Source organism: Lycorma delicatula, chromosome 3 (assembly GCF_047948215.1).
Source record: "Lycorma delicatula isolate Av1 chromosome 3, ASM4794821v1, whole genome shotgun sequence".
Taxonomy (NCBI): Eukaryota; Metazoa; Arthropoda; class Insecta; order Hemiptera; family Fulgoridae; genus Lycorma; species Lycorma delicatula.
This window is the reverse complement of record NC_134457.1, coordinates 11,389,925-11,412,821: the sequence shown is the minus strand read 5'-3', so window position 1 is coordinate 11,412,821 and position 22,897 is coordinate 11,389,925. Positions and strand designations below refer to the sequence as shown.

Here is a 22,897-nt window from a genome sequence, read left to right as displayed (position 1 = left end):
ATATTTTTGTTTTGAAAAAATAAATAAAGATTTAATGATATATGTGACGAAAAAATATTAATTAAGGTTAATGGATAACACACTCGAGGAAAAATATATAATTAACCCGATCTAAAAGAGAAATATAAGACGTTAAAAACATAAATTAAAATATTATAAAAATTACATACGGGCTTTCATAATTTTGTCGGATGGTTGCAATTAGGTTCACCGTGATGCGTTAAATAAATTTAAAAAAATTATAAATATTTTAACTATTTCTTTCATTAAATGTAACCTGCAGATATTGCATAAACACGCGCCAGATGATATTTAGTTCGTTCATATGCCAGAAATAATTTACTAAACCCGATTAATGTTGCCAAGTTTCCAGCTGTTACTCAATGGCAAAATTCTAAATTTGATGAAGGTTGTAATAGTATTTAAATCTCAAAAGTTATTAACTAGCGGTAACTGTGAGAAATATTTATTTTATATACAGAAATATATATATCTAAAACAAAATAAAAGGAAGCTGGGTACTTAAGTATTAAAGCCACCGCAGCTACAGCTTTATTTAAAAACAAAGTAGTCAATCGGATTTCGGTGGAAAATGAACAGTCTCTATTAATTTTAATAAATGGTTATTTATATTATAAATATAATTTAACCAAACTTAATCTACGCTCGCTTCGCTCGCTAACCTTGGCTAATTAACAGGAGTGTTTTGATTATTTACAAAATAAATAATTACTGAATTTATTAAATAAATACTCAAAAAATTACTTTGTTAATTAGTCACCAAGGTTAGCGGGCGAAAAGAAGAAAAGATTAGAAGCTTTTGAAATGTGGTACTATAGGAGAATGTTAAAAATCAGATGGGTGGATAAAGTGACAAATGAAGAGGTATTGCGGCAAATAGATGAAGAAAGAAGCATTTGGAAAAATATAGTTAAAAGAAGAGACAGACTTATAGGCCACATACTAAGGCATCCTGGAATAGTCGCTTTAATATTAGAAGGACAGGTAGAAGGGAAAAATTGTGTAGGCAGGCCACGTATGGAATATGTAAAACAAATTGTTAGGGATGTAGGATGTAGAGGGTATACTGAAATGAAACGACTAGCACTAGATAGGGAATCTTGGAGAGCTGCATCAAACCAGTCAAATGACTGAAGACAAAAAAAAAGCGAGCGTAGGTTAAGTTTGGTTAAATTCTATTTATTATAAAATAAATAAATATAAATAACCATTTATTTATTGAAATTAATAAAGAGACTGTTCATTTTCCACCGAAATCCGATTGACTACTTTGTTTTTAAATAAATCTGTAGCTGCGGTGGCGTTAATACGTAAATACCGGAAGCTGTTATTAAAGTTATCAGACCTATAAACTAGATGTTAATTCATTTTAATTTATATAATTTATTTATTAAATATTTAACCCAAATCAGAATCATTCATTCATAAGAAGCATACCACGAATTTTGATTGATGCATTATCTGGTTTTTGAATAAAGTACGAGTTCTTCCTTGTCATAAATTCCAGAGAATATTTAAGTTATTTTGTAAACAGTATCGGTTTTTTTATTTTTTAAATTTCTTACTCACAAAATTTTTAACTAATTAAATAATTCATAAGTTTCTTATTAAATAAATAAAAAAAAATAAAAACTTAATTTCAATACAATAATGATATATAAACAATAATTAATATTTATGACTAAGAAACACCTACCGGGTTGGTCTAGTGGTGAACGCGTATTCCCAAATCAGCTGATTTGGAAGGAGAGTTTAAGCGTTCAAGTCCTAGTAAAGAAAATTATTTTTACACGGAGGTGAATATTAGATCGTGGATACCGGTGTTCTTTGGTGGTTGGGTTTCAATTAACCATACATTTCAGGAACGGTCGAACTGAGAATATACAAGACTATACACTTCATTTATACTCATACATATCGTCCTCATTCATCATCTGAAGTATTATCTGAATGGTAGTTACCGGAGGCTAAACAGGAAAAAGAAAGAAAGAACTAAGAAACAAAAGCGGAAAGAATCCGAAATTTATAACTTCATTCATTCATCGTTGTTCAATCGAAGCCACGGTTTATATTAACAGATAAGCCTTCAGGGGTTAGCTTTGCGGCTTTTAAAGGCAAAGTCATTAAACAGTTAGAGGCTAGGAAGGATGGCTTATAAATTGTGAACATAAATAACAATCCCAAGAGCGTTAAGATTATTGCTAATGACAGTTATATCGTATACCAAATAAAGAGCAACGGAAGAATTAAACACTATTCGATAAAAAAGCCTCTCCGGCCACGTATGATCATATACGATGTCCCTCGAAGTATAGAAAAAAAGGATTTTTTGGAAGCGATACGGTCGCAAAATACTAGTTGTGACATCTCTAAGGAGTTTACTGGCGTGTTCAAGATTTCGGGCAGACAACAGGGGTAATAGTACTGTGCATTATGTTGTAGAGATAGATAGGGTTTTCGTCAAGCTTTTCTTGATCAGGGTGGTCAGTTATTTGTAGATTTTCATTCTTTTAAAATTAATAATTATTTGAAAGTGAGTAGATGCTTCCGATGTAATGGTTTAGAAAGAATCTGGCTAAGGTACGTAAAGAAAGGATCTTTGTTCTTATTGTGGTGGTGAGGGTCATCAAGTGAAGGATTGCTCGACCAAGCAGAAGGAGGTTCATAGAGGTCAAAATCCTAGAAAGGAAAGCCATATTTCAGGTATTCGGAGGGGTGCCGCAGGGATCTGTCCTTGGCCCAACCTTATGGAATGTTTTCTATGATAAAATCTTCAGGCTGAACTACCCCGAAGGGGTATCGATAGTAGGATACGCGGATGATATCGCAATATTAGTAGAAGACAGAGATATTAATGAACTGGAGAACAAGGCAAACCAAGCGCTTAGAACAATAGATGAATGGATGGAGGATAACAAATTAGAAATAGCTCCTAATAAATCCTGTTGCCTGGTCCTCTCGGGTAGAAGACCATTAAGAAGTGTGAATCTAAATATCAGAGGACAGAGAATTGATGAAGTAAAAGAAACAAAATACTTGGGGGTACTTCTGGACAAAAGTTTAAGGTTCAGCAAGCATATTGATATGATTTGTGGGAGAGTTACTCCTGCTGTAAAGGGATTAAGAGGATTATTTCAAAACCACGGCACACCTAAAATGGTTATTCGAAAATTGATAACCGCGGCTATGACTTCGGCGGTACTGTATGCGGCTCCCATATGAGGGGCGGCAATGAACATACAGCGAAATAAAAAGAAGTTGAGAAGAGTCCATAGACTGGCATTGCTGCGTGTAGCTGCTAGTTACTGTACGGTATCGTATTACGCGCTGTGCGTACTGACCGGGGTCCTACCCATAAACCTTCAGATAAAAGCCAGAACCCTCAGACACAGCGGTATGTCGAAAGAAGAGATGGAAGGGATTATAGAACAAGAATGGCAAGAAGAGTGGGCAGGGTCCAGAGTGGGAGAATGGACCAGACGCCTAATCCCTAATATTAAAACCTGGAATAACAATAGACTCGGAGATGTCAATTTTTACATGACACAATTACTGTCGGGGCACGGCTCTTTCGGTCAGTATCTGTATAGGATCGGGAAAAGAGCCACCCCGCAGTGCATCTATTGTCCAGAGAACGACGATGCCGAACATACGTTGTTCATATGTCCAAGATGGGCCGTTAACAGAGGTCAAATAGTAATTAATGGTCTTACACCAGAAAATCTCATAAACCGGTTGGGGTACAACAATGAGAACTGGGAATGGTTCCGCAGGTTCGCCGGGGAGGTCCAGCGGGCCAAAGAGGATGAAGACAGAAGAATGGGAGTATAAACAGTAGGGTAGGGCGGACAGTCACTCCATGGAGGGCCTTGGTGTGCGGGTACCTGAGAAGGGGGTGAACTCCAGGGGAGTTTGAGTTTGGGTTAAAATAAAAGACCAAGTCCCGGTCGGCGGGGTCGTCCCTGCGGGAGCCTAGGCTCTTTGTGGGGTCGGCGCTGTCGATTAGAGGCCAAAGGCGTAAAGACCGAGTCCCGGTTCCCTGCTGAGGCGCTGGGGGACGGCATAGCCGGACCTTGGCTCTAAAGCGGGGGATTAGAGGCAGGCAATGTAAAACAAAAGATCCGAGACCGGGGAGGCCAACCTGCCGGTGCCGGACGTATAGCCGGCGGGTGGGGGACGCCTCCTTTGAGAGTAAAAGGACACTCTCCCCGACTGAGTATACTTAATTGGATATCCGGTCGGGGAGAGTAGAGAAAAAAAAAGCAGAAGGAGGGGGTCTCCACTCTGTATTAACTATTCTCGAGTTGGGAAGTCGGCGTTACACGATTGTATTTCGGATGAATGTCCCGCGTACGTAAAACTGATTTTTAGATTTACTTTTCTTTTGGGTTGTAGAATAAGTTATTGGTTTATTAGTGTTTAGTTAGGTTAATTGTTGGTATTTTTTTTTTGTTTGGGTTTATGTTTGTTTTTTTAATGTGTGTTGTTTTAGTGTTTGTTGTATTTAGTTATTGTTTTACTAGGTTTCTGTTTTATTGGTGTAATTGGTATTTGCGTTGTTTAGTTGTTAAATACTCGTTGGTATTGCGTGTTAAGCTCGTTTTACCTTAGGGTAGGTTTCGCGAATCAGCTCAATCAGTAAGGTCTTGTTTAAGATTTGTGTTAACAGTAGGATCTGTATAGTTGTCTTATACCGAAGGGAATGTCAATTTATTCGCATTGGTGACATCCTGATTGAGACAAAATGGAATATGTCTCGAGACCTTTGAAGATGACCTCCGGTAAAGCCCCTCAGAGTTAGGTGCGGAGCGGGTGATGTGGAGTTTAGATCCGTCACATGGTGTCTTCCCCTTCTAGGTCAGGATGTTCTGTCATATCCATTCATCGTTGTGTGGTGGCCTTTCTCCGCTTTATTTTATCTGTGACAATCTTTTTTTCTTTTCGTATTTTTCGTTTTTCATGATCCCATCCAGAATTTGAAACCTTTTTCTCCATTTACCAACTCATCCACCATTAAACAACTCTTCTCATACAACGTTCAGTTCCTTTTCCGCTGTCAAATACATTTAAGATACTGCTGCTTTTTAATACTTCACCAATCGTTCCACGATCTTGCCATATGACATTAATCATCCCAAATGCTTCTATTCGCCTAAGTGTCACGTTTCAGCTCCATATAGCTGACACTTAAAATATAGCATTTTTCCAAGCTCTTTCTTAAATTCCAGCTCAATTTTCCACACAAAAGTTTTCTTCTCCTATTAAGTGCTTCCTTACTCCTAGCAATCCTCGTTTTAATCTCTGCAAAGTTACCTAATGGCTTGTAAATATTTTTTAACACGTAAAATGTTATTCGAGTTATTAATAAGTAACATTTTTACTTCCTTCTACGAAGTAAAGGAAGCATTGTGATCGCAAAAAATTTCAGTTTTCAGATTCCAACGGGAATATCTATTTTTACTATTCCTGAATCCATTTTCCCTAGTTTCGGCGTGACGTCTGTACGTACGTCGCATAACTCAAAAACGAGTAGCCGTACGATGTTGAAATTTTGGATTTAGGACTGCTGTAACATCTGTAGTTCGACACCAAAAATGCCCATAAGAGCCCAAAATCCAAAATATTTGCATTTTTCACTTTTTCTTAACTGTAGTAAAAAGCCCTTATTGAGATATTTTCAACAAAATATCGTAAGTGGTACTTATTCTCATTGGTTTCAAAATTATAACCAAATAAAATTTTAATTAATGAAATATTTGGATCTTACAAGGCACATAGGTTCGAATCAGACGTCGTCGTTTTTTTAACTTTTTTTTTTAAATTTAAATATGTTGATTTATTAATAAATTATTAACATCTGATTGTAAAAAAAAAATTACGAAATAATATCAGTAGTTATTAATGAAACAAAATTTTATGTAGTTTTAATTTAAAAATAAATGTGTATATGTAATTTAATGGGCGTACAAGAATAGGGTGTCCACATCAGATTGTTTTATTATATTATGTTTCACAGGAAGTATTTTTTTACAGTGTAAAGTAGAGATATATTTTTCTATCACTTGAGAGTTTCCAATATCTTCAACGGGTTTTTTTTTCCAGCTCTTTGTTGTCAAGTGTTACGAACCAATTTTTACACTCTGAACTATAATGAAGATTTCCTTTTTCGTTTTATCGTTGACAGTTTCCGATATCACAATCCTTTACTTTTGACGCAATGCAGTAGTGTAAGGGCAGTTTTATTACTTCTAAACAAAAGGTACAATCTTATATACGACGTTCTTGTTCTTTCATTTTGAAGAAGAAATTACGAAAACGACCGGAATAACAAAATATTAATTTGTAAAAATCTTTCTTCCAAATAAAATAAGTTTAAATAAAAATAGAAACGAAATTTAATTTATAGAAAACTGTTAAAAAAAAAAAATTCAAAATCTTTATTCCTTTTAAAATAACGTAATCCATAATAAGACAATTATAAATTCGATTAACTCAACGTTGAAAAATATGTTTGTAAATATTTTTGGTAGCTCATCACGTTTTAGTTAATAAAATTAATAATACATTTCAAAAACTAGTCGATTTTAAATGCATAACGGTACTTGTTTGCCACCGCACAGCCACTTTTTTCAGTTTCTTTGGTGCAACTTCTTCAGGTTTCACGAGAAAATGATTAATAACGTTTATTTAAGGTGAAAAAAAATACATTTTTAATGTAAAATAAAAATTCCAAAACACTTTAGTTAATGTTGACTCCTTGTACTGACGAATCGTACGTATATCAACATAACCTAAACAAACAAAACCCACGCTCGCTTCGCTCACTAATCTCGTCTAATTAACGTTAGGCGTATAAAATGCATATTTAACGTTAATTAGACGAGCATAGATTATGTTTAGTAAGGTTATGTTGATGTACGTACGATTCGTCAGTACAAGGAGTCAACATAGTCTAAAAAAACAACCAATACTCGTTTCGCTCGCTAACAGACATTTTTTGTTTAATACATTGTAATAATACCTTTAATACGTTGTTTTCTGAGAAAGAAGTTACATCAAAAAGAGTGTAAAAAGTGGCATTGGAATAAAATACAAGTACCTGCATAACAAAGAATAAAAGTAAGAAAAAAAGTACATTAATAATTCAATTTGTGAACGTAAGAAAATGTTCCATCTAAAGATGCAGATAAAAGTAAAATATTTTACGGCTAATTAAAAATTTATTTCAGTTACTTCTCCTTAGGGATTATTACACAAATCCATTAGAAATGCTGTAGTATATATATTATAATAAGAAAAAATATTTGAAAACTCTTAAAATTGTGAAACAGAAAGCAGTTACCACTTGGTAGAGGAGGATTGACAAGTTATATTAAAAAAAAATCTAATGTGGACACTACATAACTTCCTTGTACGCCTATTAAATTACATATACACATTTTTTTAAAATGAAAAGTACATAAAATTTTATTTCGTTTATAACTTCTGATATTTTTCGTATGTTTTTTGTTATTATTGAATAATTATTTATAGTAAAAGGTTTTTTACTATATATAGAACCATTCCTAATCAAAACAGGTTTAAGACAAGGAGATGTACTATCCCCACTGCTCTTCAACTGCGCCCCTGAATATGTAATGAGAGAGTGGTACAAAAAAGACCCACCACACGTAACAATTGAAGCAAGGAAACATGTAAACTATATAAAAGTAAACCGTCAAAGATTTGGAGATGACCAACCGTTTCTAGCCAATAAAATGGCAGAAACTAGAATCCAAGTAACTTCATTGGAAGAACTATCAGGAAAAATAGGCCTAAGAATATCATATGAAAAGACGAGAATAAAGGCCATAAATTCCCTGGTATTGAACCCGTTAATCATAAACGAACATAAAGTCGAGCTAGTTGAACGGTTTAAATATTTAAGAGAAAATATCACACGTGACCTCAAAGAAAAAATAAACTGGAAAGAAAAAATACAAAAGCTCAATTATTCACAAAATACCACCAAAACAACATATAATAAAAGAAGCATCTCAATAAATACCAAACTCAGACATTACAAAACTGTAATCAGACCTATAATATCACATGGAAGCGAAACACTCTTCAAACTAAGATCCAACATTTCCTACTCAGCAGAGATGCAAAGAATAGAAAGAAGAACTCTAAGAACATGCATAAATAAAAGACGACTTACTGATCGGGGAGAATGGAGACTCATACCAAACCGAGAGGTACATAAAAATGTAGAACCAGCTGTAGACTACTTTAGAAAGAAAATAATCTCTTTCTTTGGACATATAATAAGGACAGAACCGAACAGGCTTGTCAGGAAACCGGTCGAGAAATATTGGAAAATGTCCAAAACACCGACCTGGATAACCGAAATTAAACAAGATATGCGAGAACTAGAAATCACAATAGAAGATTTACGAAACATAACTGACAATATAAAAATACTAAAAGAAGCAAACTTCAGATTTAATATTAAAGAAAAAAAAAACAACAACGAAGGTTTGTTCAGAAGAACTCAGAAAAGCAAGATCTGACAGAATGAAGAAGTACTGGGAAGCAATCAAGAAAAAAAGAAAAAGAAAAGACAAACCAGAGCTGACTAAAGTGGTTCATTGTGACCTCAAAATCCTAAAAAAAAGGTTTTTTTTTACAAACACGGATTAATAATTAAAATATATTAAATCAATGTATTGAAATTAAAAAAAATTAAATTAAAAAGGAAAATTAAAAAAAAGTTAAAATAAAAACAAAAGAAGCTGAAGTTTGATTCGAACCGATGTGCCGTCCCTTAAAGATCAAAATATATCATTAATTAAAATTCTAATTTTAATTTCCATTGCAATCAAAAAGGGTGGTGGACAACTAGATATTACAGTACTAAATCTAAAATTTCAACATCCTACGGCTAATCGTTTTTGACTGATGCGAGCACATACATACGTACAGACGTCACGCCGAAGCTAGTCAAAATAGTAGATTCAGCTATGATTAAAATGGATATTTCCGTTGAAATATGAAAACCGAAATGTTTCGCGATCACAATACTTCCTTTACTTCGTAAAAGGAAGTAAAAATAGTAGTTATAGTTGCTTACCGGTTCTTTGTACGGGTTAAAAAGTGCTTTGCACGATTCTTGGCATTTCCCGACAAACACTACGAAGAGGGATATCGTACTTCTCATTTTTTATGTTTTTTATTTAAGTAACTGGAGGGAAACATAGTCGCGTATCACGCGCAATAACAGTGGGAGTATTGGTAGAGCTTCCGCGCCGTACATCGTCGTACGTCGTACATTTCTTGATAACCGAATGATATATCGTAAAAGACTAAAGGAGATCGTTTTTGTAGAAAATTTTATTTCAAATATTACAAGTGGTCGATGAATTCGATTTGACCAGTGGTTTGGCTATAGTAAAATTGAATATCGGCAAGGAACATAATGTGATTATTATTGTAAGCAAAAAGAACGGCCACCATCTTGAAACGGTAAAACATTTCGTAACAGCAATAATCCTGCCTTCTTTACAGATATAAAAACTATGTTCATGCAAAATTTCAGCTTAATAGGTTGGTACTTTCTGCCTGAATGAGCAACAGACTGACCACCACTTGATTATACGAGGTGTGTAAGAAAAGTAATGAGATTGGTAACACTGTGAGCGATCTGGCAATGCTGTGTCTACCGGTCTATGTTAGACCGGTTTGTTAATCCCTTTCACATGCTCAACATGAATTTCAACTCCGTTCAGAAAAACATTATTTTTGACAGCGCCATCAGTGAAGTTGTGTTTTTGTTGTGTTACGAAAATAGAGCATCGGAATTTAGAGCGACGTTGTGCAATCAATTTTTGTGTTAAAATTGGGGAATCCGGGAATGTGACCTTTGAAAAGTTAAAACAGGCCTACGGGGAACATTTCTTATCGAGAGCACAAATTTTCCGCTGGCACAAATCATTTTTGGAAGGCCGAGAAAACGTTGAAGATCAACCTCGCTCAGGGAGACCTTCAACTTCAAAATCTGATGGAAAAGTTGAGCGTGTGAGAGTTGTTGTGAGATCGACCGTAGTTTAACAATAAGGATGATGAGTGAACAATTAAATTTAAACGCTTTCACCGAACATCAAATTTTGACAGACGATTTGGACATGCGAAAGGTTTGTGCGAAATTGGTGTCGAAAAACCTCACAACGGAACAGAAAGACAATCAAAGAAACGTGTTCGTTGATCTTCTTGAAAGGATTGACATTGACCAAGAATTCTTCAATCGTGTAATCACAGTTGATGAATCCTGGATATTTGAGTACGATCCTGAAACAAAGCGGCAAAGCGAAGAGTGGTACACTCCGTCATCTCCTCGACTGCAAAAATGTCGTATGAACAAATCAAAGATCAAAACCATGCCGATTTGTTTTTTTGACCGTAGGGGTATCGTGCATTAAGAATTTGTTCCTCCAGGACAAACTGTCAACCAAGTATTTTGGTTCAAGGTGTCCTGGAAAGGCTCAGGAAAAGAGCGATTCGCGTGAGACCATACAATGCAGCCAAGTGGATGTTTCATCATGACAAAGCCTCGTGTCACACGGCCATTTCCATCACGGAATTTTTGACCTCATAACGCTTTCTACGGTTCCTCAACCCCTCTATTCCTGATTTGAGTCCTTGTGACTTTTTTCCTTTTCCTGAAATTGAAACATGTCTTAAAAGGACTTCATTTTGGAACTCTGGAGAACATTCAAAAGACTGTGGCAGTTAAAAGCCCTACCAGTTGAAGCCTTCCAGCGCTGTTACCAGGAGTGGGAACAACGACTCCGCTGACGTATAGCTGACCAAGGGAACTACTTTGAAGGAGATAATATTGTTGTTTTAAAAAAATAACTTTGTAAGTAAAAAGTCAGCCTCATTACTTTTCTCACAGACCTCGTATATATATATATATATATATATATATATACACATTTTCGTCGCTTATCTGATATATACAAGCGACGAAAATGTGAATACAACCACAATTTTAAAGAATCAAACGTGCTTTCTACTTCTGTTTCTTTTAAGAAGTCATTAGGAACAAGACAAAAAGACGTAATATACTAGTATGTTACAGTTATCTTTTCTTCATAGAGCTACTTTCTTTATTTTTCCTGTTTTAGCCTCCGGTAATTACCGTTCAGTTATTACTTCAGAGGATGAATGAGGATGATACGTATGAATGCAAACGAAGTGTAGTCTTATACAGTCTCAGGTCGACCATTTCTGAAATGTGTGATTAATTGAAACCCAACCAACAAAGAATACCTGTATCCACGATCTAGTACCAAACCTGTTTAAAAGTAACTACTGTCTTTACTAGGATTTGAACCTTAGAATTCTCGACCTCGAAATAATCTGATTTGCGATGACCAGTTCACCACTAGACCAACCTGGTGGGTACGTAAAGTTACTTAATTTCATTAAACTGTTTTATCTTAAAAGGAAGAAATATAAAAACATTACTTTATTTGGAAAATTAGTTAAGTTTTTAAAATTTTAAGGAGCCAAAATAAGTCATGATTTTTTAATCTTTAAATTATTTCTTCGTGTGGTCTCTATAGATTTACAAATGAATTGAAGTATTGGTTCTACCAACCAAAGGGAGGAATATCCTTTTTTTATAAACATATATTTTAGTAGAGTAGGTTTTTAATATTTTTGGTATTTATGAATGAACAATAAATGAATTCTGTTTTATATTATGTTATTTAATGAATTAGTTTTATGAATTGCTTAAGTCAAAATACTAACTTAAATACAAACACTGACTTCAAGTCTTATAAATATATATATATTTTTATTATTGTGAAAGTACCTTCACACTGAATTTTAAATACTTAATCCGATGATAATTATCAATTTTTAACTAACTGCAAAATACGATTTTATATAAGAAAAAAAGATAAAGATATATTTGACGCTAAAAAAAATTCATTAACAATCATTTTAGAGTGATTTGAAAAAATAAAATGAAGAAAGCTCTTATTATATAATTTCCATTAAATGCTTATTTTTACAATTAAAAAAAAAGAGAAAAAAGTAGGAAAATATAAATAGATAGCATTGATTTTAAATTAATAAAAAAAGTTATTTTACAACTTGCAGCTAGATGTAAAATAAAAGGTTAAAATTAAGGACAAATTTTTAAACCGATTTGTATAACAAAAATTGCGATAATTTATCAGCTCGATTATGGAAAATGAAAAACTCGTAATTTATAAGATGACAAAAAAAAATAAAGGATAGATTCTTAGGAATTAGCCGGACAATTCGAGTCAAGTGAAGATTAATTGACAACACAAAGCCTTGATTACTTTTTTCTTGATGGGAATTGCTTCTCGTCTTCTAATCGTGACAAAAAAGGAAAATTTGAGATACAGAAAAAAAATAAACGATGCTTCATCAGATTTAACGTTTAATTTGTTAAAAAAGTGCAACGTCGAAAACTTTTAACACAACTGTTTGTTAAATAAAGAATTTTATTAATTGTATACATGACAATTTAAAGAGAAGATAAATAATAATAAACTTAATACTCTAATAATAAATAAAGTATTGTAGAAAAAAAGATTATGTAAAAGTCTATGTACACGTGCCTTAAAAACAAATTCAAAGATAAAAAATACATATTTTATATATATAAATATAAATGTGTGCACGCTCGCGTGTGTGCAGTGATATCCAAGAAAAACTACAATGAAATTGTAAACCGTACGTTACGAGTTTCGCAGATATCATTTCTTCCTCTCAAAAAACAAAAATTTCTGTAATATAAATAAAACTGTTTTCAACAAAATGATATTGATATAAAAAAAGATAACACACTACTACATCTCTATTATTAAACTCTGTCATTAATTTAGAATTTGTTTAAAAAAATATACATGTTAAATATATGTAATAGACAATATAGATAATAAATAATGTTTAAGCGTACCATATATTAAGCAAAAAATAGAAAAAATTCTTATAAAACTCTTACCGGCCCGACTTCATTTATTAAACAACGAATAATCATAAGAATTCTATTATGTCTGTAAATGTGATGTATATTACATACAAATTAAGTCACTCAATGACAGTTAGACGCGGCGACGAGCCGCGAGTAACTGTACCGGCCTCCGGTTACTCGACTAAAAAATATAAGATAAAAAAAAACGCAGAAAACATAAAAACTGAGAAACGAAGTACGGTCACCTTCTTGTGGTATCTGTCGAGTAACGCTAAGCACCACATAAAATATCCTTTTACCCGTAAAAAAGGAGGGGTAACCAGCAATAAATAATATTTTTAAGGCGGAGGCTGACTATTCTGAAACACGCATACTTCATCTGCGGACACAGGACTCAAAGTTTTAAGTCCTCTGTTGACCAAACTGTCTGAAGTAATTACAATACGCAGATAGTATTTATAAAGTGAACAGACTTTAATTTTATTATTTATCAATGTTATTGTCAGAAGCATGAGAATAATGAACGCATTTAATTAATAAGTAAAGTGCTGTTAATTAAAAATAAAATTCTATTGAAATTTGTTTATCAATCAAACATGATTTATAATAAAATCGAGTCATTTTGTTGACCATGATATTGGATAATGTAGAAAATTTTTTTTTCATCGTATCCGAGGATAATTATCAAACAGGTAAAGTAATCATAATGGGAATATAATATGTTTCGTTTAGCTTTAAAAACAAAGTAAATTTACGTAGTTAGAACATTAATTTTTTGTAAGAAACCAGAAAAGGAAATCGTATTAAAAAATAGCGATTCTAGTATTTAAAATTTTAATTTTATAATAATATCTTCATCATTTATTTCAGAAACAAGTTACTGACGCTCAATTATAATTTCTTAATGTTAAATGAATTTTGTAACGTATAAAAAATACCCAACCTAATCCGGGATTTAAACCTAGAAAGGTAGATGCTACCACTAAGACACAAAATTCGTTACAGTGGTAATATAATATTAATCATAAATAATTATATACATATATTAATGCTTTATATATATATATATATATATATATATATATATATATATATATATAATGTATATATATATGTAATGTATATATATATATATATATATATATATATATATATATAAAGTTAAGAGAGAAAAACAACCTGTTTTCTGTTTTATTAAAACTAGAGTTACAAGAATTATATCTAGAAATATTGGCACGACAGTCTTCACAACCTTTCATTAGTTGACAGTTATCAGATATCGAGTACGTTATTTGGCTTACTTTAAACATTTGACAGGCAGTTGCTATTAATTATAAGAAAAAGAATAAATCATTATTTTCAGTTTATCTCATATGTCTACTTTAGCTATCCGTATATACAATTTACCATTACCCCATCTGATGAGTCGATACCTCAGAACAGAACTAATGCTTAAATTACTGTTTCATAAGATATTTAAATTCTGTATAACAGGCTCTTAATTTTACTAAGAAAATAATACAATTTAACTGAACATAAAAAAACCCTTTATTTTTTTTAAAGTGACCCAAAAAATTCAATATAAAAAAATAAACATCGTTTTTATGTACTTCTGAATTAATTTTATTTTATCGCAAAATAAGTTTGAAACTTGCGAATGGGATATGGAATTTTTGTAACGTATGAAAAATGTCATAACTGATCGAGATTCAAACCCAGGACCTCCAGATGAAACGCCGAGCTCTACCGATCCGTCACAAAGATCAACAGTTTAATTAAAATGGTTTTGATAAAAATACAAAGTAATGACGAGAATCAAATTAATTGAAATTTACTACTGATTGTAAGCCAACGTCGTTTGAAATTTGGGAATATGGAACAGCTTTTGTATGTGTGGAAAACTCTGTGATAGAGCTGCGGTGTGGGAGGGTGTACCTTGCTGTCGAAAGCAGACCAGAGCAGAGAGTGAGAGAGAGGGTATGTTTTAATTGAGGATTACTAAATCTGTGAATCTGGTTTTTTATTTTTAAATAAATCAAGAAAACTGTAAGTAAATTAATTGTAGGATAAAACTGTCGATGTTGCGATCAAAACTGATTTTGTTAGTACGAGAATAGTATTTTTGGTGTTTAAAAACTCAGTCAAGTAATGATCTGAGTGCATAGTTCAACTGAAGTTAGATATAGGAAAGGTTTTTGCGTGATACCTTCGGTGGTAGAGGAAGGCGCGAGGATCGCGCTTCCGCGAATCGGTTAATTTGATAGTTAAGGGTTGTAAGTTGTGGTAAGTGGTCGTGGTTGGAAGAGGCCTTACGAAGGCGATAGTAGGTTGTGTAAATACCCTGATGGAAATGTCTGCTGAGGCATTTGCATCGGTGCATCCTGACAGAGGCTAAACAGATGACTGTGTTGTGCTATCATATTTAGAGGGGCTAAAGGACGACTTCCAGCAAAACCCATCAGGGCTATGATTGTAGGGGGTGGTATGGCAATCAGGATCGTTACAGGCCGGTTGTCTTTCCCTAAGAGGGTCAGTATGTCTGAAATTGGAGAATATGCAACAGGGTTTTTGAAGTTTTTCAACTAACTTTCTTGAAATTTTGAATGAATATATTTTGGACAGAAGAATGAGATCAGTTTTAAACATATCATTAAGCTGTAATAAAACATCGCTAGGTAATAAATAATTATACTCATTATACTTGTTTACGGAGGAAATGAATTAGAAAATGGTGTTATAGAGGAAGAAGAGGAAGTTGAGGAGGATGAAATGGGAGAAACAATACTGAGATCTGAATTTAAGAGAGCATTAAAAGATTTAAATGGCAGAAAGGCTCCTGCAATAGACGGAATACCTGTAGAATTACTGCGCAGTGCAGGTGAGGAAGCGATTGATAGATTATACAAACTGGTGTGTAATATTTATGAAAATGGGGAATTTCCATCAGACTTCAAAAAAAGTGTTATAGTTATGATACCAAAGAAAGCAGGGGCAGATAAATGTGAAGAATACAGAACAATTAGTTTAACTAGTCATGCATCAAAAATCTTAACTAGAATTTTATACAGAAGAATTGAGAGGAGAGTGGAAGAAGTGTTAGGAGAAGACCAATTTGGTTTCAGGAAAAGTATAGGGACAAGGGAAGCAATTTTAGGCCTCAGATTAATAGTAGAAGGAAGATTAAAGAAAAACAAACCAACATACTTGGCGTTTATAGACCTAGAAAAGGCTTTCGATAACGTAGACTGGAATAAAATGTTCAGCATTTTAAAAAAATTAGGGTTCAAATACAGAGATAGAAGAACAATTGCTAACATGTACAGGAACCAAACAGCAACAATAACAATTGAAGAACATAAGAAAGAAGCCCTAATAAGAAAGGGAGTCCGACAAGGATGTTCCCTATCTCCGTTACTTTTTAATCTTTACATGGAACTAGCAGTTAATGATGTTAAAGAACAATTTAGATTCGGAGTAACAGTACAAGTACAAGGTGAAAAGATAAAGATGCTACGATTTGCTGATGATATAGTAATTCTAGCCGAGAGTAAAAAGGATTTAGAAGAAACAATGAACGGCATAGATGAAGTCCTACGCAAGAACTATCGCATGAAAATAAACAAGAACAAAACAAAAGTAATGAAATGTAGTAGAAATAACAAAGATGGACCGCTGAATGTGAAAATAGGAGGGGAAAAGATTATGGAGGTAGAAGAATTTTGTTATTTGGGAAGTAGAATTACTAAAAATGGACGAAGCAGGAGCGATATAAAATGCCGAATAGCACAGGCCAAACGAGCCTTCAGTAAGAAATATAATTTGTTTACATCAAAAATGAATTTAAATGTCAGGAAAAGATTTTTGAAAGTGTATGTTTGGAGTGTCGCTTTATATGGAAGTGAAACTTGGACAATCGGAGTATCTGAGAAGAAAAGATTAGAAGCTTTTGAAATGTGGTGCTATAGGAGAATGTTAAAAATCAAATGGGTGGATAAAGTGACAAATGAAGAGGTATTGCGGCAAATAGATGAAGAAAGAAGCATTTGGAAAAATATAGTTAAAAGAAGAGACAGACTTATAGGCCACATACTAAGGCATCCTGGAATAGTCGCTTTAATATTGGAAGGACAGGTAGAAGGGAAAAATTGTGTAGGCAGGCCACGTTTGGAGTATGTAAAACAAATTGTTGGGGATGTAGGATGTAGAGGGTATACTGAAATGAAACGACTAGCACTAGATAGAGAATCTTGGAGAGCTGCATCAAACCAGTCAAATGACTGAAGACAAAAAAAAAAAAATACTTGTTTAACGAAACGTCAGCCGGAATTGTAGTGTAACAAAAAAATTGAAGGGAAAAATTATAATGATACACGAAGTTAAATAAATAAATAATATAAGAAACAGAGCAAGCGGATTAACCAAGTCGCGGATCATCGGCGGTTACAATGAACCGGAGAAAAAACATACATTCAAAGTTCGGGAGAGGAAATAAAAGTGAAGATAAAAAAAAAATGAGAACGATACAAAATCAGGAGTAACGTATGAGGTGGAAGTAGCAATAAATCAGCAATCCTGTGGAGTACCTGGAAAAGCAAGACGAAACTATTTTAGTTGACAAAACTGGTTTTCAAAAGGCTTCAATGTCTAATTTTACAAAAGTGTAATACAGCTAAAAAAAATATCATGATATTTAAAAAAAATATATTCTCTATACGGGTTTAAAAATTAGTTTTATGTTCGTAATGTTCAAATTTTCAGACATTATTACGTATTATTTTAAAAATATTGACTATTAAGAGTATATAAACGATTGCTTTTCTTTTAGAAATGTACAATTTTTTTAATTTTAAAATCTAAATTACTACAGGACATATATCAAAGAAGTTGAATAATAAAGATATAACATACGAATCAAAATTTTAATCTTATTTTCTGAATATAATAATTCATTTTACGTAATTATTTCTAACATTAATATAACATGCAAACTTAAAGTTACTAAATTAAATTTTAAGTATGCTGCCGTGATCGGATATAAAACTACATAAAGAAGGCTAAAAGTATTATGAAAAATGGTAAAATTATTGTACATTTAATGCGATTTCCTATTAACTTTAAAAAAATAAGATTTGTTTGAAATTAGTTTTTGATAGATTTTTAAAATAAAAAGTTATTTTAAAACTATCCTTTTTAATTAAACTTTACTGAAAGTTCTATAAAATAATAAAATATAAAAAAGAAAACAAAATTATAGAATGATTGAAAGAAATTATAAATAAATTAATTTACAAAACAACCGGAAGAATTAAAAAGAAAACAAATAAATAGAAGAGACAAACTTAATAAAACAATTATATAAATAAATACAGTCAGGATTTTTTTTAAAGGTTTAATTTTAGAAGGCTTTTTCTTTTAAAATAATTTTTTAAATTAATTTATATCTTGGAACTAAGCCTACAACAATGTTACCAAATTGTATTATAAGGTAAATGGGTTCGAATCCTTGAATGCTTTTTTTTTCATTAATTCTACAAGAGGAACAACTGATACCGTTTAAAACTAAAATTAGAAATAATTACTATTTAATAATGAAAATTAAATTCGCGATTTAAAAGATAAGAAAGTATTAAGTTCAAATATAAGTTATTAAAATATATATATTGAAAAATTAACATATTTTACATATAAACATTAGTCAAGGTTAACGAGCGAAGCAAGCGTAGGTTAATGTCGTCAAGTGAAGCAATAACGAAATGGAAAATGTACCTGAAAGAGGTGTATGTGTGCTGATCATTTATTTAAAAAGATGGTCCAAGAATGACTGTAGAAATAGACGAGTCCTCGTTTTCAAAAAGAAAGTACAGTACAGTAGAGGCAGAGTTCTTCCAAATCAGTGGGTATTTGGAGGTATTTGCAGAGAAATTATAAGAATAATTTAATCAAACTTAATCTACGCTCGCTAACCTTGACCAACTAACAGGAATGTTTTGATTATTTAAATAATAAATTCAGTAATTATTGAAATTGTTTCTTATTTAAATTATGAAAACGTTACTGTTAATTAGTCGAGGTTAGCGAACGTAGGTTAAGTTTAGTTGATTATAGAGAGTGATTTTTTAGTCCTGTTACCCAATTGTTAATGTCTGGTAATTTTTTTCTAAGAAAGGAAAATTTTGTTTTGTGACACGAAGTTGGTGGCGCTACTCAACCGGTATAAATACTGCAGTGTGAATTGATTCTCCTTGAGCTGTGTAAACTTTTGTGCCATTTCCGGTCGTGTTACGAACAGAATGTCTTTTACCATAGAACAACAACATTTCATTGTTGAACACTCGCGTACAAAATCGTACGCGAGTGTAAAGGAATAATTTCAAATTAAATTTTTTGGTGTTCCTCCGCGAGAAAAAAATGTCAATTTTTAGGCTAGCAAACCGATTTCGAGAGACAGGTAGTGTTTGCGACAAAAAACGTAGTGGTCGACCAACTCGCTTGACAGATGACGTTTTAGAGAATGTGAAAACAAGATTGCTCAATTCTCCACGGAAAAGTTTACGAAAACTTTCCACGAAAACTGCTAAAAAATTGAAATTTTATTCGTATCGCGTACGATTAGTCCAAGAGCTTCAGCCTCCAGATTTAAACAAGCGATTGCAATATTGCTGTCGGTTTAGGTCTCTCGTAAACGATAACGGAATCTAATTTTTAAACACAGTGTTCTTTAGCGATGAAGCTTGGATATATCTCGATGGTTATGTGAACAGTCAAAACCGTCGAATTTGGGCGGTTGAGAATCCTAACGCTTTACAAAACAAGTCTTTGCATCCTGAAAAAATTAGTGTGTGGTGTGCGATATCTCGTCATCGTATAGTCGGACTCATATTTTTCGAACATACAGTAAACGGTGAAGTATACAGGAATATTGTGCGCCAATTTGTGTTCCTCCTGGAACCTGAAGAACGGTATTGCTGGTTTCAGCAAGACGGCGCTACAAGTCACACGTCTCTAGAAACCGTGGATTTTCTGCAAGAGTTCTTTGATGATCGAATAATAAGCAAGGGCTTATGGCCTCCAAGGTCCCCAAACCTCACATCTCCTGACTACTTTTTGTAAGACTATATTAAGTCCGATGCCTTCAAAAACAATCCTCACACTATTGATGAACTTAAAGTCAATATTACAAACTTAATCACGAATATTTCCAATGCGACTCTTAAAAAGGGTTGTACTAATATGCAGAAGAGAGTGCGTGAGTGGATAACCGCAAGGGGTTGGCATTTTGAGCAAATTATTTAATAATTATGTAAGTAATAGCTTTATATTAAATCTCTTTGTAAGTAACAAATACATTTTTTATGCCACCTAAATTTCCTTTTCTCAAATTACATTTAAAATTGGGTAACAGGACTAAAAAATCACTCTGTATTTATAATTTATATCTATAATTATAAGCAATAATACTTATATTTTTAATATGTAAAATATATTACTATGGAGAATATTTTAAATGACCGGTATAATACAGCATGCTAATGTGTTTTCTCTAATTTTTTATTTATTAATTATTATAGAACTTGTAATAAGTAATTTTTATGTGAAAAAATTCGAAAAAAGTTTGGGGGGTTGGCGTAAAACGAAAAAGTACCCACGATTGTAGTCGAAAACTAATCCCTAAGAATTACACGAACAATCTTTACACGAAGCGAAAATTGGAATCTGGGTCGGTGTGAGTAGAACACGCATTGTGAATCCAATTTTTTTTTTTAAAGCAATTATGATAGTGATCGTTATTGTGCTGTTTTAACAAACTTCATTAAGCAGATCACAGAAGTGATTGATTTCACCAAGGTTTGGTTTCAGCGAGGTGGGCCACAGGGCATATAGCTAACAGATCAATGACGTTTTTACAAAATGTCTTTAGTGAACGAATCATTTCTAGGGGTCTGAGGCCTATACTATCGCCCGATCTGATTCATATGGTCAGTTTACTTTATATTGGTGGGGGGGGGGGGCAGCGAAACAAACATGTATCGCAACAGACCACGCACGATTGAGGAAATAAAAAACGCATTCCAGTACATCAGCTGTTTAAAGTGATTGAAAACAAACTGAAACTGTACAGTGTTGTATTGATATTGGAGGAGGTCATTTTCAATTATTTTATGAACCCATCAGTTACTGACAATCCGTTCTATAAAATAATGAAATAATAATAAAAAGTTATAATTAAGAAAATTTCGTCATTTCACTTAGTAAACAGCAACTTGAAGAACGCAAAGTAGCATCTACTATAAAAATTGGTTGAATAAATATAAAAGATTTGTATTCCGGGAATTAATGTAACCTCCCAGATGAAAGCAAACTTCATCTGTAAAAAACGTAATGTCGAGAATACCTACGGAAGTTTGATCGATAAAACGTTTAAATCATTGACAATATAATTTAGTCTTTTTACATGTTCAGTAGTTGATCACCCATTTCTTTGTAGGGAAAAAGTTTCAGTTCTTTTCTTACTTTATGCGCTTTATGTTTCTTTATGTGCCGAAGCAAGTCCGAAATCTTGCTCTTATAACTAATCCACAGGGGAACCAAGCTAACGCCGAAAGAACAGAAAGCATCACATAATTCTGAAGTGTAATGCATAGTGACTTTTCAAACGGACTGTATATTAAAAACTAAATAAACACGGTTTCATTCTTAAATTTAAAGGAGGATAACATTAAAAATTGTTTTATAAAATTATAACTGTTTTTACGGTATTTTTCAGAAGACATGCAAACGGTGAATATCATAATGATACAATAGAGAACATCATATAAGTTTTCTTCTGAATATTTGTAAAGAAACTTAAATACAATTTCACTCATTAAAGAATATCATTATATTTAATAAAAATATTTAAAACATTTTTCGAAAACTTTTCCTGAAATGTTGACGACTGTATTATTTTTATGAAATATTAATTAGTGCAAAATTTATCATTACCTAATTACACGATTAACAAAATAATTATTCCATCATACATATCCGCTTACAATCCATTAAAATTGCCATAACTAATATTAATACAAAAATAATTAACACTAAAATTACCACCATCATTATAATTATAAAAAATAGTCACAGTTAAAAAAAAATTCCAAGAGATATTTATTTTTAATTAAAATATAGAAATAACATAAAATAAAACAATGGAATTAAACTACACGAAACATTAATAATGTTAAAATAAATAATCGTCGGTTACATCAATCGCGTCGGAAAAAAATATAAATAAACAAAATTAATCAAGTACGAAAATGAATCTAAATAATTCTTATATAAATAAATTAACACATAACAACATCACAGATTTATACCGCACTACTGAATCGAGATATCGGTCGGTAGTTAGAAAATAAATTTACTAAAGATGTAAATACCAGAGACACGTAGCGTTTAAGGCAGTATACTACTACTACAGTATATGAATTAAAATAACCGGCCAGTGCCTCCCACCAAAAGTTTTTTCGCTTTCATTACATAGCTGTTTAGAATAATCAGTATTTGTTTTCTAACGTAAATCATTTTTTCTCTACTACCACTTAAAAGGTTATTTATAAATTTATTAAACCGTATTTCTTATAGTAAGGAATGTTTTTTTCTTTGGCAACGTGGATAAGAATGAGAAATATATTCTTTTTAGTAATTTAAATCTTGGAATTAGACTTACAATTTATAACTGAGATAGAATAAACGTCAAATAATTATTTGGAATAAATACATGATTACCATAAAAATCAATGTTACTGAGTTTTGTATCATAATGTTACTGGGTTCGAATCCTTGATTAGATAAAATCTTTTAATTCTACAAAAGCGTAGGTCTTCAATTCCAGAACTT

General features: G+C 32.5%; 1 protein-coding gene across 3 annotated transcripts in view; it reads right to left on the bottom strand.

Annotated features, from left to right (window-relative positions):
• Window positions 1–22,897, bottom strand: part of kcc (solute carrier family 12 member kcc) — a 352,144-nt gene that overhangs the window by 160,595 nt on the left and 168,652 nt on the right. The window contains exon 1 of one of the 3 annotated variants that reach the window (XM_075359406.1): window positions 22,001–22,453. The exons of the other annotated variants lie outside the window; for them this stretch is intronic. The gene's annotated coding sequence lies outside the window, so the exon portion shown is untranslated. Of the gene's footprint in view, window positions 1–22,000; window positions 22,454–22,897 lie in introns of those variants that run through there. 3 annotated transcript variants of the gene reach the window in all.